Genomic DNA, 27,984 nt, shown 5'->3' on the forward strand with positions numbered 1-27,984 from the left:
ATTTGAAACAGTTCAAGTGGAATTCCATCACCTCCACTAGCTTTGTTCATGGTGATGCTTTCTAAGGCCCACTTGACTTCACATTCCAGGATGTCTGGCTCTAGGTCAGTGATCACACCATCGTGATTATCTAGGTCGTGAAGCTCTTTTTTGTACAGTTCTTCTGTGTATTCTTGCTACCTCTTCTTAATATCTTCTGCTTCTGTTAGGTCCATTCCATTTCTGTCCTTTATCGAGCTCATCTTTGCATGAAATGTTCCCTTGGTATCTCTAATTTTCTTGAAGAGATCTCTTGTCTTTCCCATTCTGTTGTTTTCTTCTATTTCTTTACAGTTATCACTGAGGAAGGCTTTCTTATCTCTTCTTCCTATTCTTTGGAACTCTGCATTCAGATGCTTATACCCTTCCTTTTCTCCCTTGCTTTTCCCTTCTCTTCTTTTCACAGCTATTTGTAAGGCCTCCCCAGACAGCCATTTTGCTTTTTTGCATTTCTTTTCCATGGGGAGGTCTTGATCCCGTCTTCTGTACAATGTCACGAACCTCCATCCATAGTTCATCAGTCATTCTATCTATCAGATATAGTCCCTTAAATCTATTTCTCACTTCCACTGTATAATCATAAGGAATTTGATTTAGGTCATACCTGAATGGCCTAGTGGTTTCCCCTACTTTCTTCAATTTTAGTCTGAATTTGGCGATAAGAAGTTCATGATCTGAGCCACAGTCAGCTCCTGGTCTTGTTTTTGCTGACTGTATAGAGCTTCTCCATCTTTGGCTGCAAAGAATATAATCAATCTGATTTCGGTGTTGACCATCTGGTGATGTTCATGTGTAGTCTTCACTTGTGTTGTTGGAAGTGGGTGTTTGCTATGACCAGTGCACTCTCTTGGCAAAACTCTATCAGCCTTTGCATTCCGTATTCCAAGGCCAAATTAGCCTGTTACTCCAGGTGTTTCTTGACTTCCTACTTTTTCATTCCAGTCCCTTATAATGAAAGGAAATCTTTTTTGGGTGTTAGTTCTAAAAGGTCTTGTAGGTCTTCATAGAACCGTTATACTTCAGCTTCTTCAGTGTTACTGGTTGGGGCATAGGCTTGGGTACTGTGATATTGAATGGTTTGCCTTGGAAACGAACAAAGATCATTCTTTCATTTTTGAGATTGCATCCAAGTACTGCATTTTGGACTCTTTTTTTGACCATGATAGCTACTCCATTTCTTCTGAGGGATTCCTGTCCACAGTAGTAGATATAATAGTCAACTGAGTTAAATTCACCCATTCCAGTCCATTTTCGTTCACTGATTCCTAGAATGTCAACGTTCACTCTTGCCATTTCCTGTTTGACCACTTCCAATTTGCCTTGATTCATGGAGCTAACATTCCAGGTTCCTATGCAATATTACAGCATCGGACCTTGCTTCTATCACCAGTCACATCCGCAACCGGGTGTTGTTTTTGCTTTTGCTCCATACCTTTCTCTTTCTGGAGTTATTTCTAGTTTCTAATCTACATCAATTATGAATTTGTTCTCAGATTATCTTTAATATTTCGAGTACTTCATAATATGCAGGTATCATCATTTTCCCTTTTTATTCATCTAAAATATTTTAACTAATATTTAAAATTATCTTCATGGGAGTTTAAGTTTAAGCCAATCATAAAAGTTTCCATTAAGGAAAAAGGGACTTTTGCTTACAGATTTTTGAATAAATAATATGTCCTAATGCATATACCTGCTTTCTCTGCTACATGGGATCTCCTTCAAGGCATAGGAAATGATCTCCATTTATTTAGCATAAAAAGATCACAGAAGTCAGCATATTTCAAAGAGATTTGGCTGTTTCTATAAGAATTAGAATCTCACTTGGATCAAGCTTATGTATATCATTTGTTAAATGACTTTCCTAAGTGATAAACACAAGTAGAAATTGTACTTAATTGCCTTAAACTGAGGGAATTCATCTGAAGATCCCAAAAGGATTAACTCAATAAAGAAATCTTGGGAAATTCCAAAAGAAAATGGGACACAATATAGTTAAACTTGGTAAAAATTATTAGTTGATGCAACTTTAAATGGTACAAATAATTTACACTTTCAGTACAAAACAGAGCAAATTACTCAAATAAATTTGAGTGGTGCAGTGCCTCTCTGGTTTAATTAACTACTATGAAAAGACTCCATTTCTGAAACATCTATTACAATCAAATTTCTTTTTTCCTGAAATGAATTATCTTTCAGGTGGTAATTTCAGGTAGTAGCCAAGATGGTAATTTCAGGTGGTAGCCAAGATGATAAAATAGAAAGAATCCTGATCTCATTCCCAGATGGGCTCAACAGAATACCAACTATTTACAAGGCACCCACCTATGAAATCCTCTTGCCCTTGGGGTTCCCTGGTGGCTTAGAGGTTAAAGCATCCACCTGCAATGAGGGAGACCCAAGTTCAATCCCTGGGTCGGAAAGACCCACTGGAGGTGGAAAGGGCAACCCGCTCCAGTACTCTTGCCTGGAAAATTCCATGGATGGAGTAGCCTGGTAGGCTACAGTCCACAGAATCGCAAAAGATCGCACACAACTGAGTAACTTCACTTCTACCTATGAAAACAACCTGAAATCTGTCAGAATATTTGCCACAGCTAAAAATATAAAGAAGTGGCAGCAATGAGATGAGTAGAAGGAACAGAGACATGGGATAAGAAAGACCCACGCTCCCAGTCAGGCAATCCACAAAAGAGAAAATAATCACAACTGCAGTGGCTCTCCCCAAAGAAAAGGGGTTCAGTCCCCACCTCGAACTCCTCAGGATAGGGGTCCTGCACCAAGAAGGAGAGTGCCTAAAATATTTGGCTTTGAAGACAAATGGACATTGTATGCTGGAGAGCTGGAGGATAGTGAGAAACAGAGACTCCATTCTCTTTTTTTAAATTTTATTTTTAATTGGAGGATAATTGCTTTACAATATTGGTTTACAGTATTGGTTTCTGCCACATATCAGTATGCATAAGCCATATGTATATGTATGCCCCTCCCTCTTGAAACTCCCTCCATTCTCCCACCCTACCCCACCCCTCCAGGTTATAACACACCACTGGATTTGAGCTCCCTGGAAAGTGAAAGTGAAGTCGCTCAGTTGTGTCCTACTCTTTGTGACCCCATGGGCAGTAGCCTGCACCAGGCTCCTCCGTCCATGGGATTTTCTAGGCAAGAGTACTGGAGTGGGTTGCCATTTCCTTCTCCAGGGAATCTTCCCGACCCAGGGATCGAACCCAAGTCTCCCGCATTGTAGGCAGACACTTTACTATCTGAGCCACCAGTGAAGTCCCAGGGAGCTCCCTGGATCTCACAGTAAATTTCCATCGGGTATCTAATTTTATGTAGTGTGTGTTTCAATGTTATTCTGTCAATTTGTCCTGCTTCCCCCGACCCCTGTGTCCATAAATTCATAAAGGATACAAACAAAATCTCATCTGTTGTAAGTTCTAGCACAGAGGCAACAATTTGAAAGGAGTCTGGGTCAGACCCACTTGATCTTGAAGAGCTCCCTGGAGATGCAGAAGGCAGCTGGCAGTCCCTTTGGAGACAGAGATGCTGCGACACCCACTGTGAGGAGGTTGTCCCTCTAGCCAGTTAGTGTCAGGACTGGGTCCCACCCTCTAGCAGGCCAACAGCCACTGCAAGAGGCAGGGCCAGCTCCAAACAAAAGAGCTAAACAAAAGTTTAGATTTTCTTTGTTAGGTTGATCTGAAGTGGGCATATATTAGAACAAGTAAACTCCTTTTACTATTATAAAGGAATTGATCATGCCCCAGGCTTAGTGTCTTGGCTTTTTCCTCCAAATAGAATGTTCTTCTAGGTAAATGCAGACTCATTCCCACAGTTCATTCAGGTTCTGCTCAAATATTAATTCCAAAGAAATATTATTTCTGTTCTACCTGTTTGTACAATATTGTAACCACTATCACTAAGTAGCCATTTAATTTTAAGAATCACAAATTTGATTTCTCTGTCTCACTAGTAACGTTTCAAGTGCTCAGTACCAAATAGAGCTTTACACGTGTATGTGCTCAGTCACTCAGTCCTGACCAAATCTTTGTGACCCCCTGGAATGTAGCCCACCAGGCTCCTTCTCTTCATGGGAATTCTTAGGTAAGAATACTGGAATGGCTTGCAATTTCCTCCTCCGGGGGTCTTCCCAATCCAGCAATAGAACCTGTGTCTCCTGGGGCTCAGGCAGGCAGATTTTTTTCACCACTGAGTCACCTAGTGGATACTATATTTTATAGAACAAATATAGAATATTTTTAGCATTATAGAGGGTTCGACTAGGCAGTTTTGCTTTAGGTTTTTAACCTATTTTACTGTGCATACTACTTGTAACTATCTATTTTTATATTAAACATTTATTTATTTCTAATTATTGTTTTTCATTATTGTACAGATCTGTATTAAACTCACAAGCTTAAGCCAGACAAACCAATTACTACAGAGCTATCAGAGATCTCATAGATTTCCAGGTTGGATTTAAAATAACTTTTTCTTTAGTAGGGGGAACTGCAGATGAAACAGGCAATTCTTTTATTTTTTTTAAATTTTATTTTACTTTTAAACTTTACATAATTGTATTAGTTTTGCCAAATATCAAAATGAATCCGCCACCGGTATACATGTGTTCCCCATCCTGAACCCTCCTTCCTCCTCCCTCCCCATACCATCCCTCTGGGTCGTCCCAGTGCACTAGCCCAAGCATCCAGTATTGTGCATCGAACCTGGACTGGCATCTCGTTTCATACATGATATTTTACATGTTTCAATGCCATTCTCCCAAATCTTCCCACCCTCTCCCTCTCCCACAGAGTCCATAAGACTGTTCTATACATCAGTGTCTCTTTTGCTGTCCCGTACACAGGGTTATTGTTACCATCTTTCTAAATTCCATATATATGCGTTAGTGTACTGTATTGGTGTTTTGGGGCTCAGGGAGAGTAGTTACATTGTAAGAACAGAGGAAAGACACAAGCCGTGAATTTCTAGGGGGATTGGGGACTATGGCAAATCTTTCTCCCAAGACAAGTCAATGACCTTCCCACTACTTTGCAGCCAGTAGCATTGATAACAGGAGGAGAAAGAGGATGTGGGGAGAAAAGCAGTGCAAACGTGTGCTGCTGCTGCTAAGTCACTTCAGTCTTGTCTGACTCTGTGAGACCCCATAGACGGCAGCCCACCAGGCTCCCCCGTCCCTGGGATTCTCCAGGCAAGAACACTGGAGTGGGTTGCCATTTCCTTCTCCAATGCATGAAAGTGAAAAGTGGAAGTGAAGTCATTCAGTCGTGTCAGACTCCTAACGACCCCATGGACTGCAGCCTACCAGGCTCCTCTGTCCATGGGATTTTTCAGGCAAGAGTACTGGAGTGGGTTACCATTGTTTGATCCCTTTATAATGTATCAGGAAAGCGGCAGCCAGGGGAAATAGTACAGAGTTTTGCTTGAACAAGTATGTACCTGACAGAGCATGGAAGTTGTCTTGCTGAGTCAGACATAAGTCTTTTCACTATTTCCCCTTATCCTTCCATGGGCAGCCTTAAGTGGCAGGCATGCTAATGGTTTTTAAGTGCTTACCTGTGCCTACATATTTTTAATTGACCTCTTCCTCAACACTAAGGAAATAGAGAAGCAAGGGCCCTCATGAGCTTGGGCAACACCTACTGGGGCGCAGTGGACGGTGGAGCCTTCAGGGCACAACAGGGAATAGCACTGGTCAGAGCAGCTCAGTGGCATCCACAGCCACCCACCTGGCTGAAGAGGGCTGTCAGAGAAGGAAGAAGAGAAAAGGAAAGAACCCTCACCCACCTGGACAGCAGCTACTGGGGCCTCACAGACAGTGGAGTCTTTAGAGCATGTAAGGGAGTAGCTTTGGCCAGAGACTCTCAGACGTACCCAGAGCCACTCACCTATTTGCAGAAGGTTTGAAGAGATTAGAAGTGAGAAATCATAGAGGAGGCTTTAGAGGAAATCATGGTCCTTCCAGCCATAGGGGCGAGGACCCTTACCTTATCCAGAGACAGTTAGCAATCCAAATCACATATTCTAACAATCTCAGTCATGGCACCAAATGTCAGGTTGGTTTATTTCTCTTCCTCAGTTTTGTATCACTGCAACAAAAAATGGAATGACTGACTAAAGGGTTTAAAGCAATGGACAAGTTACAGCTCAGTTCAGCTCAAGCAGACAGATATTTTATGAGACAGACATTCCCAAGACATTGGAATAGGTTGACCCCAAACGAGTCATCTTCACAATCCCTTTTGGCTTCACACTTTTAATACTTCCTTATCCTCCTTTTGGTTGTGCCTTGTGCAAAATCAGACTTTTATCCACCATCAATCAAGAAAGAAGATGCAAATATGCATACACTCATGGATGATTGACAATTGCGAGTTATATAAAAGCAGGCTATGCTGTGTATGTCTTCCTATAATTCAGCTTGTTATAACCAGATGTATATATGTACAGAATATTTATGAACCGCTAAAGGAGATACAGTTATTCAAGCTGGTTTTAGAAAAGGCAGAGGACTGAGAGATCAAATTGCCAACATCCGCTGGATCATGGAAAAACGAAGAAAGTTCCAGAAAATCATCTATTTCGGCTTTATTGACTATGCCAAAGCCTTTGACTGCATGGATCACAATAAACTGTGAACATTCTGAAAGAGATGGGAATACCAGACCACCTGACCTGCCTCTTGAGAAACCTACGTTCGGGTCAAGAAGCAACAGTTAGAACTGGACATGGAACAACAGACTGGTTCCAAATAGGAAATGGAGTATGTCAAGGCTGTATATTGTCACCCTGCTTACTTAATTTATATGCAGAGTACATCATGAGAAACGCTGGGTTAGATGAAGCACAAGCTGGAATCAAGATTGCAGGGAGAAATATCAATAACCTCATATAACACCACCCTTATGTCGTAACTGAAGAGGAACTAAAATGCCTCTTGATGAAAGTGAAAGTGGAGAGTGAAAAAGTTGGCTTAAAGCTCAACATTCAGAAAACTAAGATCATGGCATCCGGTCCCATCACTTCCTGGCAAATAGAGGGGGAAACAGTGGAAACAGTGTCAGACTTTATAGTTTTGGCTCCAAAATCACTGCAGATGGTGATTGCAGCCATGAAATTAAAAGACGCCTACTCCCAGGAAGGAAAGTTATGACCAACCTAGATAGCATATTGAAAAACAGAGTCATTACTTTAGCAACAAAGGTCCATCTAGACAAGGCTATGGTTTTTCCAGTGGTCATGTATGGCTGTGAGGGTTGGACTGTGAAGAAAGCTGAGCTCCAAAGAATTGATGCTTTTTTTTTTTTTTTAAACTTTACAATATTGTATTAGTTTTGCCAAATATCAAAATGAATCCACCACAGGTATACCTGTGTTCCCCATCCTGAACCCTCCTCCCTCCTCCCTCCCCATACCATCCCTCTGGGTCGTTCCCGTACACCAGCCCCAAGCATCCAGTATCATGCATCAAACCTGGACTGGCGACTCATTTCATACATGATATTATACATGTTTCAATGCCATTCTCCCAAATCTCCCCACCCTCTCCCTCTCCCACAGAGTCCATAAGACTTATCTATATATCAGTGTCTCTTTTGCTGTCTCGTACACAGGGTTATTGTTACCATCTTTCTAAATTCCATATATATGCGTTAGTATACTGTATTGGTGTTTTTCTTTCTGGTTTACTTCACTGTGTATAATAGGTTCCAGTTTCATCCATCTCATTAGAACTGATTCAAATGTATTCTTTTTAATGGCTGAGTAATACTCCATTGTGTATATGTACCACTGCTTTCTTATCCATTCATCTACTGATGGACATCTAGGTTGCTTCCATGTCCTGGCTATTATAAACAGTGCTGCGATGAACATTGGGGTACACGTGTCTCTTTCCCTTCTGGTTTCCTCAGTGTGTATGCCCAGCAGTGGGATTGCTGGATCATAAGGCAGTTCTATTTCCAGTTTTTTAAGGAATCTCCACATTGTTCTCCATAGTGGCTGTACTAGTTTGCATTCCCACCAACAGTGTAAGAGGGTTCCCTTTTCTCCACACCCTCTCCAGCATGTATTGCTTGTAGACTTTTGGATCGCAGCCATTCTGACTGGCGTGAAATGGTACCTCATAGTGGTTTTGATTTGCATTTCTCTGATAATGAGTGATGTTGAACATCTTTTCATGTGTTTGTTAGCCATCTGTATGTCTTCTTCGGAGAAATGTCTATTTAGTTCTTTGGCCCATTTTTTGATTGGGTCATTTATTTTTCTGGAGTTGAGCTGAATTGATGTTTTTTAACTGTGGTGTTGGAGAAGACTCTTGAGAGTCCCTTGGATGGCAAGGAGATCCAACCAATCCATTCTAAAGGAGATCAGTCCTGGCTGTTCTTTGGAAGGAATGATGCTAAAGTTGAAACTCTAATACTTAGGCTACCTCATGCGAAGAGTTGACTCAATGGAAAAGATTCTGATGCTGGAAGGGATTGGGGGCAGGAGAAGGGACAACAGAGGATGAGATGGCTGGATGGCATCACCGACCCGATGGACATGAGTTTAAGTGAACTCTGGGAGTTGGTGATGGACAGGGAGGCCTAGCATGCTGCAATTCATGGGGTTGCAAAGAGTCGAACATGACTGAGTGACTAAACTGATCTGAACTGATGTTCCTTCTATGCCTGCTTTCTGGAGAGTTTTCTTTACTTTTATCATAAATGGATGCTGAAAATGTCAAAGGGTTTCTCTGCATCTATTGAGATAATCCTATGTTTGTTATCTTTCAATTTGTTAAAGTGGTGTATCACATTGATTGATTTGCAAATATTAAAGAATCCTTGCATCCCTGGGATAAATCCCACTTGATCATGATGTATGATCTTTTTAATATGTTGTTGAATTCTATTGTTTAGAATTTTGTTGAGTATTTTTTTTTGTCTATGTTCATCAGTGATATTGGCCTGCAGTTTTCTTTTTTTATGTGTGTGGCATATTTGTCTGGTTTCAATATTAGGGTGACGGTGGCCTCAAAGAATGAATTTGGGAGTTTACCTTCCTCTGCAATGTTCTGGAAGAGTTTGAGTAGGATTGGTGTTATCTAATTGTGTAAATTTTTGGTAAAATTCACCTGTGAAGCCATCCTGGGCTTTTGTTTGTTGGAAGATTTTTGATTATAGTTTCTATTTCTGGGATGTGTATGTTAAGGTTTTCTATTCTTCCTGGTTCATTTTTGGAGATTATACTTTTCTAAGAATTTGTCCAGTTCTTCCAAGTTGTCCATTTTACTGAACTCCATAGGTTTTGTTTTGTTATGCTTTCATTTTCATTTGCTTCTATGCATATTTTTATTTCCTTTTTGATTTCTTCCATGATCTGTTGGTTATTCAGATGTGTGTTGCTTAGCCTCCATATATTTGTATTTTTAATATTTTTTTCCTGTAGTTGACTTCTAATCTAACCACATTGTGATCAGAAAAGATGCTTGAAATAATTTCAATTTTTTTTTGAATTTACCAAGGCTAGATTTATGGCCCAGGATTTGATCTATCCTGGAGAATGTTCCAAGTGCACTTGAAAAAAAAAAGTGAAATTCATTGTTTGGGGGTAAAATGTCCTATAGATATCAATTAGGTCTAACTGGTCCATTGTATCATTAAAGCTTGTGTTTCCTTGCCAATTTTCTGTTTAGTTAATCTATTCATCACTGTGAGTGGGGTATTAAAATCTCCCACTATTATTGTGTTACTGTTAATTTCCCCTTTCATATGTTAGCATTTGCCTTACGTGTTGAGGTGCTTCTTGTTGGGCATATATATTTATAATTGTTACATCTACTTCTTGGATTGATCCTTTGATCATTATGCAATATCCTTCTTTGCCTCTTTTCATGGTCTTCGTTTCAAAGTCTATTTTGTGTGATATGAGTATGGCTACTCCTGTTTTATTTTGGTCTCCATTTGCATGAAATAACTTTTTCCAGCTTTTCACTTTTAGTCTGTGTGTGTCCCTTGGTTTGAGGTGGGTCTCTTGTAGACAGCACATATAGGGGTCTTGTCTTTATATCCATTCACCCAGTCTTTGTCTTTTGGTTAGGGCTTCAACCTATTTACATTTAAGGTAATTATTGATAAGTATAATCCCATTGCCATTTACTTTATTGTTTTGGATTCAATTTTATAGACCTTTTCTGTGTTTCCTCTCTAGAGAAGATCCTTTAGCATTCATTGAAGAGCTGGTTTGGTGGTGCTGAATTCTCTCAGCTTTTGCTTGTCCGTAAAGCTTTTGATTTCTCCTTCATACCTGAATCATATCCTTGATAATTATAGTAATCTTGGCTTTAAGTTCTTCTTTTTCATCACTTCAACTATGTCCTGCCATTCCTTCTGGCCTGAAGTGTTTCTAATGAAAGATTAGCTGCTATCCTTATGGGGATCTTCTTGTGTGTTATTTATTTCTTTTCTCTTGCTGCTTTTAATATTTGCTATTTGTGTTTGATCTTTGTTAGTTTGATTAATATGTGTCTTAGAGTGTTTCACCTTGTATTTATCCATTTTGGGCCTCTCTGACTTTTTTGGATTTGGGTGGTAATTTTCTTCCCCATTTTAGGGAAGTTTTCAACTATTACCTCCTCAAGTATTCTCATGGCCTTTCTTTATATCTTCTTCTTCTGGGACTCCTATGATTCGAATGTTGGGGCATTTAACATTGTCCCTGAAGTCTCTGAGGTTGTTCTCATTTCTTTTAATTCTTTTTACTTTTTCCTCTCTGCTTCATTTATTTCTACCATTCTATCTTCCACCTCACTTGTCTTCTCTTCTGCCTCATTTATTGTACAGTTGATTCTTTCCAGAATGCTTTTGACCTGTTATTGCATTATTCATTATTTATTCACTCTTCTTTATTTCTTCTATGTCCTTGTTGAACATTTCTTGCATCTTCTCAAACCTTGTCTCTAGTCTATTTATCTGTAAATCCATTTTGTTTTCGTATTTTGGATCATCTTTAGTATCAGTATTCTGAATTATTTTTTCATAGGAGGATTCCCTATCTCCTTCTCTTTTGTTTAATTTGGTGGGTATTTCTCATGTTCCTTTACCTGCTGAATATATCTCTGCCTTTTCATTTTGTTTAGATTGCTGTGTTTGGGGTGCCCTTTCTGTAGGCTGGAAGTTCATGGTTCCTCTTTATTGTGGAGGCTGCTCCCTGTAGGTGGGGTTGGACTAGTGGCTTGTCAAGGTTTCCTGGTTGAGGCAGCTTGCATCTATGTTCTGGTGGGTGGAGCTGGATCTCTTCTCTCTGTAGTCAATTAAGTGTTCAGTATTGAGTTTTGGGGTGTCTCTGGGTTTAGCATGGCTTTGGGCAGCCTGTCTTTTAATGCTCAGGGTTGTGTTCCTGTTTTGCTGGATCCCAGGAAGATGTGATTAGCAATTGGCAGCCTGCCCACAGTTTGGTGGAAGATGCTGCCTCTGAGGCTGAGATTGCAGCAGCCTCCTGCCTTCCAGCTCTGGTTGTGGTTACATGCCTGCCTCTCTGCCTGGGAAGAGGGCCTATATGCAGCCAACTATCTCTCCTTTGGTATTCCCTCAGTCCTTTTTCTTTAAGCTGCCAGACTACGTGTTAGAGCCTTTCACAGGATAGTTCTTTTTTTTTTCTTTTTTTCCCCTATGACGATCCCACAGTTTGGGTTGCTATCTCACAGTCAGCTCCCATAGATTGTTCTCAGGGCATTCAGGCCTGGTCCTTACCCTGTGGAATAATGATGCTGCCTATGCCTCCCTACCAAGAGCCCACTTGCTGGTGGCAGATGTGAGCATCTGGGCTACTTCCCTGTGGGCAGTTGTGGTTAGGCACTTATTCTCTGTGTGTGTGTGTGTGTGTGTGTTTTGTTTTGTTTTTCTTCCCAGTTATGTTGCCCTCTGAGATTCCAATACTCCCCACAGACCTGCCGGTGAGAGGATTTCCTGCTATTTGGAAACTTCTCCTCCTTCACATCTCCCTCCCCAGGACAAGTCTCCATCCCTAAATCTTTTGTCTCTCTTTTTGTCTTTTATATTTTGTCCTACCTCCTTTCAAAAAGAATGGGCTGCCTTTCTGGGTGCCTTCCAGGTCTATTTTTTTAACCTGCACTCCAACTCAGTTTTATATTCAGCAGACTGCATTTAATAGCTGATTTCAAATAAATAGATTTATCTTTTATTAATAGATACATTTTGATTGTCCAAAAGACTATACTGTAAATTTCTTTTTAAGCCATAAGATATTCTGCTGCTACTGCTGCTGCTGCTGCTAAGTCGCTTCAGTCGTGTCCAACTCTGTGCGACCCCATAGACAGAAGCTCACCAGGCTGCCCCATCCCTGGGATTCTCCAGGCAAAAACACTGGAGTGGGTTGCCATTTCCTTCTCCATAAGATATTCTACTAAACAAAATTTTATTATAATTATTTTTTGGATTAATAAACAGCATTCATTTATTTTCCCACAATTTTGGAGGCTGGGAAGTCCAAGGTAAAGATGCCAGACAGTTCATTTCCTGGTGACATCTCTCTTCCCAGATTGTAGGTGGCCGCCATCTTTAGCCACATGACTTCATAGGGCTGTGGGGAGGGAGAGCAAGGTCTGCTGTCTCCTCTTAATAACGACTCCAATCCTATAGGTCAGGGCCCCATCCTATGTCCTCACTTAACCAGTTACCTCCTTGTGAATTCTATATCCAAAAACAATCCCACTGGGTGTTTAGGGGTTCAACACATGAATTTTGAGGGATACAGTTTAGTCCAAAATAGTAGAAGCTATAGAAAGTGGAATGATCTCTCAGGGAAACAGTTGGGATGGTGATTCCATTCATAAAGAAATGAAATCTTGTTGAATTTGTCCAGGTTTCATGTCTAAAATAGGTGAGGCATGCTTCTGACTCTAGATGTAAGGCAGACTGAAGGCTCTAAGTCAAAATAATGTTTTAAAGCAGGAAAAAAAAATCAATAAATAAGTACGGCAGTACTACCTGATATGAGGGTAGCTGAATTCATGAATGCAGAACCATGGTGGTAAACAGCTGACTGTAAAGTTATACATGGATTTTCTACTGCAAAATAAGAGTGAATACCCCTATCCCCTGGGTTGTTCAAATGTCAACTGTGTATGCATAATGTCTGCTCTTCAGGAACACATATAAATCTTTAAAATGTAGAATATTTATTGGTAACGTTTTAAAGGAATCCAATTATACTAAAAAATATTTAACAAATTCACGTATATTTTGTATTTATTTATAATTACAGTTTCTGTTCCATTGACATATTTAATTCACACAGTGACAGTACTACAAGACATTACTTGCTATATAGAAACAACATGATGTTTTTGTCCAGCCCATTATCAAATACATTTGAACAGCATAGAGGTCAATTTCATTCACTTCTCTAGTCCTAGAATGCATGTTTAATCTTCTATCAAAGCTTTTGAGTTGAGCTTTGTAAATTATAAATATGCTTTCTTTTTTTGTAACTATTAATCAACAATGTTCTTTTGTTCTTTTTGATTCAAGTTCATTTTTTAAGTCACTTGAGCCTTGATTTACTCACTTTTGAAAGTTTACCAAAGCTAATACAGGTGATACCAAATAAATCAGGTTTATCTTCTTTAATGTATAAAGTGTTCAGATAATGCATGGCAATTCAAAGAGCAACAGCATATTATGACACTGAAGCAATTGCTATTTAGAGCACAAATGCAAACCAAGGCAATATTATAATAATCTTTTAAAATATTTATATTATTAACTAGCATATCTATTGTTATAATACTAAGACTTTACATATCTTCCATATTTCTCACTTGCTTTGTTGTTTCTAAAAGAAAATGTTTACACTTCATTTACATTTATCAACTTTTAAGATATTCTTTAATCTTAAGGAAAATATTGCTCCAGTGCAATGTGCTTTGATTTCTGAATTCTCACAGAGAATTTATTAGACCCTAAAGAATTGTGAGATTCAACTATTTTAATTACTTGACCACCTGTTTTTTCTGAACCTTCAGTTCTTCTGCTCTCAAGAATTATAAGTAGGTTCTGAGCATCTGTCCTTAACCTCTTTGGTAAATAAAAACAGGAAACATTTATTCAGTTTTCAAAGTACTATCATCTCAAGTATAATTACTGTAAATTTATATGATTAACTTTAAAAATCATATACCTTTGATATGGTTTATACTTATAAAATGTTTTATATTCATGCCAATTATTTTATCCATTTCATAAAAATTATCTTTCTTCAGTGTTAATTCAATAACAAAGATTGAATTTCCACTTATTTATGTTGTAAACTTAATGCTGAGGTTTTATATGTACTCTGTTTTTTTCTCTTTCACAGTTCCTTCCATTTAAAAGAAATAAAGATTTGCTTTAAATGACAAATGTAAATCTTTAACGTCTGTTTGCCTTCATGAACATTAGAGTTGGTGTAATCATCATCTTGATCATAATAAAATTAAATGTATGCCTTTTGCCTATAATTTCTTTTTAAAATTTTGTATAAAATACTTGTGATAAAGGTAAAATTATTTTCATTCTACATATTAGAAAATTAAACTTAATAATGTAAGGACTTGATTTACAATAGGACTTCCCTGGTGGCTCAGAGGTTAAAGCATCTGCCTGCAATGCGGGAGACCTGGGTTTGATCCCTGGGTTGGGAAGATCCCCTGGAGAAGGCATATTAGAAAATTCAACTTAATAATGTAAAGACTTGATATACAGTGAAGTAGCTGCTGAGAGATGGGCAGGGACTCAAACCTAAGTCTGCTTTGCATATTATTTAGTGAACCATAATAAGCAACTGATGAATTACAATTTTCTCTTTTGGTTCCATCTAATCAAACTGATTGACTTTCCATCCATAAAAAAGATAACAGATAATTTTAAAAAATTCACAAAGTAGCATCAAACAGTTTCTATAAAATGTACTTCTGTGTTCTCCCATATTCTCTCAATATTTCTGAAGACAAATTATATTGTGTGCATTGCTTTTAAATCAGAGTAATTACTTCAATATGAGCACTGGAGAGAACATTAATGATTAATTTATTTTATTCAAATAAATGTCTCTGTGATAATACTCCACCTACTTTAGTCAAAAAAAAAAAACTATAAAAGAATGAACTAAAAGACAGATATTACTTTGTAACTGGAGTAACTAATGGTTGTGCTCACTAGACACAGCCATTTTACAGGTCCATTTACTTTTCCTACCAACAAGACAAGAAAGAAAGAGTAATAATTCACAGGATCCAGAGTTTTCTCTTTCTAGGGTTGGGACTCAATTAACCACCAAAGTTTTTACACAGCAAATGAAACAATAAACAAAATACAGACACCACCAACAGACTGGAAGAAAATATTTGCAAATGATGTGACCAACAAGGGATTAATTTCCAAACTATACAAACAACTCATATATATGAGTTATATATATATATATATGCATATATATATGCATATACATATACATATATATTGCTCCAATCAAAAAAATGGGCACAATTTCTAAATAGACATTTCTCCAAAGAAGTCATACAGATGGCTAACAAGCAAACAAAAATGCTCAATATCACTAATAGAGAAATATTAATACAAATCAAAACTATAGTGAAGTTTTACCTCACTCCAGTGAGAATTACCATCATTAAAAAAACTATAAATAATAAATTCAGGAAAGGGTGTGCTGAAAAAGGAACCCTCCTACAATGTTGAGGAAATGTAAGTAAGTACAGCCACTGTGAAGAATAGTATGGAGATTCCTTAAAAAACTAAAAATAGAATCATCATGAAAAGTCGGCAACTATTTCCAACCCCATGAACTCTACCCTGCCAGGCTCTTCTGTCTATGGAAATCTCCAGGCAAGAATATTGCATTGCAAAGCCATTTCCTTCTCCAGGGGATCTTCCCCACCCAGGGACTGAACCTAAGTCTCCTGCATTGCAGGCAGGTTCTTTATATCTGAGCCACCAGGGAGTTATCATATGATACAAAAACACCAGTCCTGAGCACATATATATAGAAAACTGTAATTTGAAAAGATACATGCACCTCGATGTTCATTGTAGCACTATTTACATTAGCCAAGATATGGAAGCTACCTAAGTGTCCATTGACGAGTGAATGAATAAAGAAAATGTGGTATATATATGCAATGGAATATTACTCAACCATATAAAGTTAGAATAGAATAATACCATTTGTAGCAACATGGATGGACCTATAAATTACCATGCTAAATGAAGTCAAGGAAAAACAAATATCATATGATATCATTTATATATGGAGTCTAAAAAAATAATGTAAATTAACATTTCTCAAACTGAGATATCAATAGATTAACAGACATAGAAAAGTAATGGCTACTCATTCCAGAATACTTGTCTGGAGAATTCCATGGACAGAGGAGACTGGTGGTCCCCAGCCCTTGGGGTCACAAAGTCAGACATGACTGATCAACTAACACTTATACTTTTTCAGATATTTAAAACAAGCTTATGCTTATCAGAGAGGATGGGGGTAGAAATGAGTTAAGATTTCAGGATTAACATATATTTGCTACTATATGTAAAATAAGTAACAAGATCCTTTTGCACAGGAAAATATATTCAATATCTTTATATATATATATATATAGAGAGAGAGAGAGAGAGAGTTTTGCTCTATACCTGAAACTAACTACACATTATAAATTATCTACATTTCAATTTTCAAACTGGTCAAATTTTAAAATTTTTTTTTCAGAAGTTATAATGAAATAAAAAATTATTGTTTTTAAATGTAGTATATGTTTCTGTTCAGTTTAGTCGCTCAGTCGTGTCTGACTCTTCGCGACCCCATGAATGGCAGCACGCCAGGCCTGCCTGTCCATCACTAACTCCCGGAATTCACTGAGACTCACGTCCGTCGAGTCAGTGATGCCATCCAGCCATCTCATCCTCTGTCATCCCCTTCTCCTCCTGCCCCCAATCCCTACCAGAATCAGAGTCTTTTCCAATGAGTCAGCTCTTCGCATGAGGTGGCCAAAGTACTGGAGTTTCAGCTTTAGCATCATTCCCTTCAAAGAAATCCCTGGGCTCATCTCCTTCAGAATGGACTGGTCGGATCTCCTTGCAGGCCAAGGGACTCTCAAGAGTCTTCTCCAACACCACAGTTCAAAAGCATCAATTCTTCGGCACTCAGCCTTCTTCACAGTCCAACTCTCACATCCGTACATGACCACAGGAAAAACCATAGCCTTGACCAGACGGACCTTTGTTGGCAAAGTAATGTCTCTGCTTTTGAATATGCTATCCAGGTTGGTCATAACTTTCCTTCCAAGGAGTAAGCATCTTTTAATTTCATGTTTCTGTTATGGATAGCTAAAAGAAGTTAGCAATAAATTACTAAAACAAAGCATAAGGAGATTTTCAGTAAAGTGAAAGTGTTAGTCACTCAGTTGAGTCTGACTCTTTGTGACCCCATGGACGGTAGCCCTCCAGACTGTTCTGTCAATGGAATTCTCCAGGCAAGAATACTGGAGTGGTTGCCATTCCCCTCTCCAGAGGATCTTCCCAACCCATGGATCAAACTCAGGTCTCCTGCATTGCAGGTAGATTCTTTACTGTCTGAACCAACAGAGAATTCCTGATTTTCCATAAGGGCATGGTCAAAAAGTAAACTTAGGAAAATTTATATTTTATCTATTGCAACAAGTTTACATAAGAATTGAGTTTAAAAGAAATTAATTAGATGCACTGAAACAAATCTACACAATTGGTAAAATTAAAATAAAATTTTAAAGTGGACAGGTAAACTATACATTTGACTATAACAATCTATTATTGCAATATATTATTTACAGATTTAAATTAATTTCAACAAAAATATTAATCTATTTTAGAACATCTGGACATAATGCCTTAATAATTATAAAATGATAAATTAAAAAGAGAGGCTAATAGGAATGCAAAGTTAGTTTTTTAAATTATGTAAATAATTGAAGGCATACTTTTTAAAAATAAATCAATTCCCCCTGACAATCATCACTCCAAGTCATTCCCTGTTCAGAGATAAATACAATATAAACAGTAGTGTTTGGTCATTTACAGAGAAAATATAAAATATACATGGACATTCTACGGGCTGTCTTTTCATATTGTTTAAGGTTTCCTTTGTTTGGTAGAAGACTTTAAGTTTAATTAGATCCCCCCCCCCATTTTTGATCTTTATTTTTATTACTCTAGGAAGTTGATTGTAAAAGATCTTGCTTCAACTTACATCAGAGAATATCCTGCCAATGTTTTCCTCTAAGAATTTTTATATTATCTAAAATTACATTTAAACTCAAAACTCTATTTTGAGTTTATCTTTGTGTATGGTGTTAGGTTGTGTTCTAATTTCATTGTTTTACATGTAGCAGTCCAGATTTCCCAGCAACATTTATTGAAGAGATTTACTTTTCTCCATTGTATAATTTTGCCTCCTTTGTCAGAGAATAGTTGACCATAGGTGTGTGGGTTTCTCTGGACTTTCTATCTTATTCAACTGATCTATATTTCTTAGGACAACCCACAAACAGTAGAAAATATTTGCCAATGATGGGACTGACAAGAGATAAATCTTTACGATATACAAAGACCCCATGCAGTTCAATGTCAGAAGAAAAAAAAAAGAATCAAGAAATGGGCAAATCTAAATATATTTTTTCCAAAAAAGTATAAAAAGTGCTCATCATCATTAATTATCCAGTTCAGTTCTGTTCAGGCACTCAGTCATGTCCGACTCTTTGCGACCCCATTGACTGCAACATGCCAGGCTTCCCTGCCCATCACCAAATCTCTGAGCTTACTCAAACTCATGTCCATGGAGTCAGTGATGCCATCGAACCATCTCATGCTCTGTCATCCCCTTGTCCTCTCTTTTTCAATTTTTCCCAGTATCAGGGGCTTTTCTTATGAGTCAGTTCTTCAAATCAAGTGGCAAAAGTATTGGTGTTTCAGCTTTAGCATCAATCCTTCCAATGAACACTCAGGACTGATTTCCTTTAGAATGGACTGGTTTGCTCTCCTTGCCATCCAAGGGACTCTCAAGAGTCTTCTCTGACACCACAGTTCAAAAGCATAAATTCTTCTGCACTCAGCTTACTTTATAGTCCATCTCTCACATCCATACATGACTACTGGAAAAACCATAGCATTGACTAGACAGATTTTTGTTGGCAAAGTAATGTCTCTGCTTTTTAAAATGCTGTCTAGGTTGATAATAGCTTTTCTTCCATTGAACAAGCATTTTTTAATGTTATGGCTGCAGTCATCATCTGCAGTGATTCTGGAGAACAAAAACATAAAATCTGTCACTGCTTCCATTGTTTCCCCAACTATTTGCCAGGAAGTGATGGGACCAGATGCTGTGATCTTAGTTTTTTTTAATGTTGAGTTTTAAGCCAACTTTTTCACTCTCCTTTTTCACTTTCTTGGATAGGTTCTTTAATTCTTCTTTGCTTTCTGCCATAAGGGTGGTGCCATCTGTATATCTGAGGCTATTAATATTTCTCCCAGATATGTTGATTCCAGCTTGTGATTCATCAAGTCAAGCATTTCTCATGATGTACTCTGCATATATGTTAAATAAGCAAGGTGACAATATACAGCCTTGATGTTCTCCTTTCCTGATTTGGAACCAGTCTGTTGTTCCATGTCCAGTTCTAACTGTTGCTTCTTGACCTGCATACAGACTTCTCAGGAGGCAGGTCAGGTGGTCTGGTATTCCCCATTGAAAAATTTTCCACAGTTTGTTGTGATCCACACAGTCATTGGCTTTGGTATAGTCAATAATGCAGAAGAAGATGTTTTTCTGAAACTCTCTTGTTTTATGATGAGAAATGGAAATCACAACTACAATGAAGTATCAGCTCTTACCAGTCCGATTGGCCATCATCAAAAAATGTACACACAATAAATGCTGACAAGAGTGTGGAGAAAAGGCAATCCTCTTACACTGTTGATGGAATATAAATTGGTACAGCCACTATGGAGAACAGTATGAAAGTTCATTAAGAAACTAAAAGTAGAGTTAGTATATGACCCAGCAATTCCATTCCTGGGCATATGCCCTGAGAAATCTGTAATTCAAAAAGATACATGTGCCTCTATGTTAACTGCAGCACTGTTTACAATAGCCAAGACACGGAAGCAACCTGTCAATATTCATTGACAGAGGAGTCGATATGTAAGATGTGGTACATCTACACAATGGAATACTACTCAGCCATAAAGAGAATGAAATAATGCCATTTGAAGCATCATGGATGGACCTAGAGATCATCATACTGAGTGAAGTAAGTCAGACAGAGATAGACAAATATCTAAAGACATTACCTGTATGTGGAAACCAAAAAATAACTGTACATATAAAGTTATTTACCAAACAGAAATTGGATCATAGAAAAAGCAAGAGAATTCCAGAAAGACATCTATTTCTCACCAAGGCCTTTGAATGTGTAGATCACAACAAACTGGAAAATTCTTCAAAGGATGGGAATATCAAACCACCTTGCCTGCCTCCTGAGAATTCTTTTTGCAGGTCAAGAAGAAAACAGTTAGAACCGGACATGGAATAACAGATGAGTTCCAACTTGGGAAAGGAGTACGTCAAGGCTGTATATTATCAACCTTCTTATTTAACTTATATGTAGAGTACATCATGTGAAATGCAGAGCTGGATGAAGCACAAGCTGGAATCAAAACTGATGGAGAAATATCAATGACCTCAGATATGCAGATGACACCACCCTTATGGCCGAAAGTGAAGAATAACTAAAGAGCCTATTGATGAAAGTGAAAGAGGAGACTGAAAAAGTTGGCTTAAAACTCAACATTCAGAAAACTAAAATCATGGCATCTGGTCCCATCACTTCATGGGAAATAAATGGGGAAACAGTGACAGACTATATTTTCTGGGACTCCAAAATCACTGCAGATGGTGACTGCAGCCATGAAATTAAAAGACACTTGCTCCTTGGAAGAAAAGCTGTGACCAACCTAGACAGCATATTATAAATCAGAAACATTGCAAGAAAAGGTCCGTCTAGTCAAGGGTATGGTTTTTCCAGTAGTCATGTATGGATGTGAGAGTTGGACTATAAAGAAAGCTGAGAGCTGAAGAACTGATGCTTTTGAACTGTGGTGTTGGAGAAGACTCTTGAGAGTCCCTTGGACTGCAAGGAGATCCAACAAGTCCATCCTAAAGGAGATCAGTCCTGGGTGTTCACTGGAATGACTGATGCTGAAGCTGAAACTCCAGTACTTTGGCCACCTGATGTGAAGAGCTGACTCATTTGAAAAGACCCTGATGCTGGGAAAGACTGAAGGTGGTAGGAGAAGGGGATGACAGAGAATGAGATGGTTGGATGGCATCACCAATTCGATAGACATAAGTTTGAATAAACTCCGGGACTTTGATGGACAGGGAGGCCTGGCACGCTACAGTCCATGGGGTCGCAAAGAGTCAGACACAATTGACTGAACTGCATTGAACTTATATAGAAAAGAAATGCATGATAACTGTGACAAAATTCTGGAGGAGGGATAAATTGGGAGTTTGGGATTGACATATACACACTACTATATATAAAATAGATAATAATAACCTACTGTACCGCACAGGGAATTTTACTCAATAATCCATAACGACATATATGGTCAAAGAAGCTAAAAAAGAGTGGATATATGTATATGTACAATTGATTATTCATACACCTGAACTCACACAACATTGTAAATTACCTATAATGTAATAAAAAATTTAAAAAATAAGCAGAAAATTATTTTCTATTCTTTGTTCTTTTTTAAAGTAGCCCTTGGCAGGCTGTGCGGTCGGATCGGGGCTTGTTTGGCATGAGGAGGCGGGCGCAGGGCGGAGAAATGGCTTCACTTGGCCAGTTCACCCCGTGGTCCTGACATTTCCTGCTTGCTGCTCCTCCCGGGCCCCTTGTATCCTGGGCGGGGAGCAGGAAAGCAGGAACAGGTGGGCGCAGGCTTACCCATCAGCCTGGGGGAGAAGCTGTTTCTTAGAAGCCAGGAGACGGAGTGAAGGAAAGGGAGAGGACCCACTGTCTTGTTCTGCTACATCAGTCTGTCAAGAGCCTTGGAAGGCAGGAGCAATTTAAAAAAAAATAAAATAAAATAAAAAATAAATAAATAAAATAGTCCTTTAGATTTTTCACTTTATCTTTTATCTGTTTCAATATTTCTTAATTATTTTATTCAAACATACTAATTCACTTTTGTTTTAATTACTCTTTCTTAATAAGCATGATATGTATCTTTCATAAAGCTTTTTGATAAACAGCTACATTAATTCCAGTTTTATACCATAATGCACAAGTTTTCAGCAAACAGCCTGATGCCTGTCTTCTATTTCAATAGTTCATTTCTCTCAGATGTATGTTTATAGTTTTTTGAATATTTTAATTAAATTTTTAGGATATCTTAAATTTTCATCCCAGAATAAATATAAAACATATTTTTTTAATCAGAGGTAAACTTAATTGTCATAATTTTACTTTTGAAAAATTAAGAATTCATATATAAGTTTTAGAGGTTCATAGTCTGGCTGTTGCGAGCAGCACAACTGGTAATGGACCTTGCAATTCAGATTCTCCATATACACAGGGAATTATTTCTCTCTTTATTCTTAGACTTCATTTTTTAATTCTATTGAAAAATTTAGAAAGGAGTATGTTGAGTTCTCATACACTCTAAACATAATTTCTTCTATTATAAACATCTTATATCTGTATGGTATGTTAGTCATAATAAATCCATAAATGAAAATTAACACTTTATTATCAAAGAAATTGAAAATTAATTTAATTTTCAGCTTTAATCCAATGTCTTTTCAAATTCCAAGATTCCATCCAATATTATACTTTATGGTTAGTCATTTTCTGGGCTCTCCTAGTTTCTCAGATGTTTTATTTATTTGTGGTGGCTTTCAGAATTTTGAGAAGTACTGGTTAGGTAAGTTATAGAATGCTCTTCAACTGGGGATTTGTATGATGATTTTCTTATGATTAGACTAAACCTATAGATCATTGGAAGAAGTACTATAGATGTAAAGTGCTATTTTCATCACACCATATCAAGGGTACATACTGTCAATGTGCTTCATGTTGACCTTGACCTACATGAGAAGTATTTGTCAGGTTTCTCCACTTTCAAGTTTCACTTTGACACCTTTCCCTAGTGTAATTTTTGAAAAGAAATGTAAAAGTGCAACACACACTTAAGGAGTGAGGAGTTACCTTCCCTTAACTTTAGGGCAGAGTGCCTAGAAAAATGATTTGGAATTAATTTGTTACTCTATCCTCCCTTCCTTATTTATTTATTCATTTAAAATGTATATATTAATGAATATTAATTTTATAATTTGGGATATAATCCAATCTTCCCTTTTCTTTAAATTGTGTAGCTCGAATTGTTTCATTTTGACCACTGGGAAATCTTTCAGTTGGCTCCTGTCTTTGTTCTTTTTTATTTTTTATATACTTGCCTCAATATGGGCTTTCTCTCTCTCTTTCTCTTTGTCTCTCTCCATCCCTCCTCCATTCTTTACTTGTCTTCCTTACTTTCTGTAATTACAAGATACTCCAGGGTTAAGGCTGCATCTATTTTCTGCTACAGAGCTAAAATAAGACTTTTTCTGAAGACCCTTAGTTCCTTTTACTAGGGAATGGCATCAGAAACCAAGATTTGGGGAGTGGCCATATTTGTTTCAACATGTATTTCAGGTCCCGCTCATAGAGCAGAGAAATAAGTATATCTATATTATTTTGAATATAAATAAACATTTATATATGTATCTGTTTTACAGTAACCATGAGTTCATGCTGGCCACTCCAACTCCAGTCCATTACCATAGATCATTCCAGATTTTATCCTTGTTTATCTGTAAATTCAGACTCCAATAGTGAGAAATCAAGCCCCAAATACCTCCTTTCCATTTACTTAATTAGTCAATACCATTATTCACAAATAGTGATATTGAAAATTTTAACCCAAGCCCTGAGTAAAATGGCTCCATGCAGTTTCATAATTACTCAGTTAGCAACTGTTCTTTATATGTGAACAAACATGAGCATAACTATAATTAGTTTTTTTTTGTCATAGTCTGCATTCTAGCTTGGCATTCTCCAACCTCCTAAATGATTTTATAGTAATTTGCATATATTATGGTTCGCTCTTCATGCATACATGTTTTATGGGTTTTGATAAGTGCATCATGCTAGGTATCCGTTACAGAATCATATGAAATTAGCTCAGAGCTCTATATTCACCTATTCTATCTACTCCCCATTCCCTGAATCTACAAGAATCATTAATCTTTATATTATCTTTATGTTTTTGTTATCTCTGTAATTTTCTTTCTCAAAAATACCATATAATCGGAATTATTATATGCATCTTCTTCCATCAGCACTGTCTTCCATCAGCATTATTCCTGTGAGATTTATACACCGATTTTTTCTTTGGCTTGAGCTCTCAATTAGTAAAATTGCTGAATATAGTTTCTTTTATGGATTTACCCCAATTTGTTCACCAAATTATCTGTTGAAGGATGCCTTGGTTACCTCCAGATTTTTTTGATTATGAATAAAGCTTCAAAAAACATTCACACGCAGGGTTTTGTGTAATGTCTTTTTCAAGTCAATTGAGTACAAATTAGAGTATGATTACTGAGTCATATGATAAAGCTATGTGTACCTTTATACAAAGTTTAATTTTTAATGTCTAAAAAGTTCTACCATTTTTTCATTCCCTCTATATATGAATGACATTTTCTAAAACTGTGCCAACAATTGGAATGATTATTTCTTTGTATTTTAGACATTCTAATAGGTGTCTATTTCTGTATTATTGACTATATTAAAGTTTTTGACTCTGTTCAGTTCAGTTCAGTCAGTCAGTCGTGTCCGACTCTTTGCGACTCCATGAATCGCAGCATGCCAGGCCTCCCTGTCCATCACCAACTCCCGGAGTTCACCCAAACTCACGTCCATGGAGTCAGTGATGCCATCCAGCCATCTCATCCTCTGTCGTCTCCTTCTCCTCCTGCCCCCAATCCCTCCCAGCATCAATCTTTTCCAGTGAGTCAACTCTTCACATGAGGTGGCCAAAGTACTGGAGTTTCAGCTTTAGCATCATTCCTTCCAAAGAAATCCCAGGGCTGATCTCCTTCAGAATGGACTGGTTGGATCTCCTTGCAGTCCAAGGGACTCTCAAGAGTCTTCTCCAACACCACAGTTCAAAAGCATCAATTCTTCGGCACTCAGCTTTCTTCACAGTCCAACTCTCACATCCATACATGACCACTGGAAAAACCATAGCCTTGACTAGATGGACCTTTGTTGGCAAAGTAATGTTTCTGCTTTTGAACATGCTATCTAGGTTGGTCATAACTTTTCTTCCAAGGAGTAAGCGTCTTCTAATTTCATGGCTGCAATCACCATCTGCAGTGATCTTGGAGCCCAGAAAAATAAAGTCTGACACTGTTTCCACTGTTTGCCCATCTATTTCCCATGGAGTTGACTCTGTGAATCACCAAAAACTGTGGAAAATTTTGAAAGAGATGGGAATACAAACCACTTGATCTGCCTCTTGAGGAATCTGTATGCAGGTCAGGAAACAACATGTAGAACTGGACATGGAACAACAGGCTAGTTCCAAATCAGGAAATGAGTATATCAAGGCTGTATATTGTCACCCTATTATTTAACTTACATGCAGAGTACATCATGAGAAACACTGGGCTGAATGAAGCACTAGCTGTAATTAAGATTCCCGGGAGAACTATCAATAACCTCAGATATGCAGATGACACCACCCTTATGGCCGAAAGTGAAGAAGAACTAAAGAGCCTATTGATGAAGGTGAAAGAGCAAAGTGAAAAAGTTGGCCTAGAGCTCAACATTTAGAAAATTAAGATTACGGCATTCAGTCCCATCACTTCATGGCAAATAGATGGGAAAACAGTGGAAACAGTGAGATATTTTATTTGGGGGGCTCCAAAATCACTGCAGATGGTGCTTGCAGCCATGAAATTAAGACACTTACTCATTGAAAGAAAAGTTATGACTAACCTAGAGAGCATATTAAAAAGCAGAGACACTGCTTTCCAAACAAAGGTCCATCTAGTCAAGGCTATTGTTTTTCCAGGAGCCATTATGGAGGTGAGAGTTGGACTATAAAGGAAGCTGAGTGCTGAAGAATTGATGCTTTTGAACTGAGGTGTTGCAGAAGACTGCTGAGAGTCTTTTGGATTGCAAGGAGATCCAACCAGTCTATCCTAAAGAAAATTAGTCCTGAGTATTCTTTGGAATAACTGATGGTAAAGCTGAAACTCCAATACTTTGGCCACCTGATGCGAATAACTTATTTATTGGAAAAGACACTGATGCTGGGAAAGATATAAGGAAGGAGGAGAAGGAGATGACAGAGGATGAGGTGATTGGATGGCATCAGCGACTCAATGAACATGAGTTTGAGTAAACTACGGGAGTTGGCAATGGGCAGGGAGGCCTGGCATTCTGCAGTCCATGGGGTCACAAAGAGTTGGACATAACTGAGTGACTAAACTGAATTGAACGGAACCAATACATGTGTTGTAGTACTTCATTATTGTTTTTACTAATGACAAATTATATACAAAATCTTATTGGATGCTTATTTGTCATCTGTGTATATACTTTGTCAGTTATCTTTAATCATTTTTAAAATTTGGCTCCATTATTATATTGCTGAATTTTAAGAATTCTTTATTGATTATTGCACATGACTCCTAAGATGGTGGAGTAGAAGGACATGCACTCATCTTCTCCTGCAAGAACAACAGAATTACAACTAGCTCCTGAAGAAACACCACCAGGAGAATGTTGGATACCACCAAAAAAAGATACCCCATGTCCAAGGCAAAGGAAAAGCCCCCAAAAGACCATTTGATTTAGGTCATACCTGAATGGGTTCTTCTTCACTTTCTGCCACAAGGGGTTCAGGTATGACCTAAATCAAATGCATTATGTTTATACAATGCAAATGACAAATAGTTTCAAGAGATTGGCTCTGATAGACAGAGTGCCTAAAGAGCTAAAGAGCTATGGGCAGAGGTTCATAGCACTGTACAGCAGGCAGTGGTCAAAAATATCCACCCCAAAATGAAGTAGCTGAGAAACGAAGAGAAGTGAAAGGTAATGGAAGAAAGGAAATACATACCCATTAGAATGCAAAGTTCCAAAAAATCGCAAGGAGAGACAAGAAAGCCTTCCTCAGTGAAATCAGTGCAAAATAATAGAATGGGAAAGAGGAAAACAATAGAATGGGAAAGACTAGAGATCTCTTCAAGGAAATTAGAGATACCAAGGGAATATTTCAGGCAAGTGAAAGTGAAAGTCGTTAAATTGTGTCCAACTCTTTGTAACCTCATGGACTGTATAGTCATTGGAATTCTCCAGGCCAGAATACTGAAGAGGGTAGCCTTTCCCTTCTGCAGGGGATCTTCCCAACCCAGGGATAGAACCCAGGTCTCCTGCATAGCAAGTGGATTCTTTAACAGCTGAGCCACAAGGGAAGCCCTTTAATGCAAAGATGGGCACAACAAAGGACATAAATGGTATGGGCCTAAAAGAAGCAGAGGATATTAACAAGAGGTGGCAAGAATGCACAGAAGAACTATACAAAAAAAGATCTTCATGACCCAGATAACTATGATGGGTGTGATCACCCTCTTGGAATCAGACCTCCTGGAATGCAAAGTCAAGGAGGGCTTAGGAAGCGTCACTATGAACGAAGCTAGTGGAGGTGATGGAATTCCAGTTCAGCTATTTCAAATCCTGAAAGATGATGCTGTGAAAGTGCTGCACCC

The 27,984-nt window shown here is 38.0% G+C and overlaps 1 pseudogene; it reads left to right on the forward strand.

Moving 5' to 3' along the window:
* Positions 1–6,109: 6,109 nt before the first annotated feature.
* Positions 6,110–27,984, forward strand: part of LOC113898871 — a 43,076-nt pseudogene continuing 21,201 nt past the window's right edge.

The sequence above is a fragment of the Bos indicus x Bos taurus genome, chromosome 9 (genome assembly GCF_003369695.1).
Source record: "Bos indicus x Bos taurus breed Angus x Brahman F1 hybrid chromosome 9, Bos_hybrid_MaternalHap_v2.0, whole genome shotgun sequence".
In the NCBI taxonomy this organism is placed as follows: domain Eukaryota; kingdom Metazoa; phylum Chordata; class Mammalia; order Artiodactyla; family Bovidae; genus Bos; species Bos indicus x Bos taurus.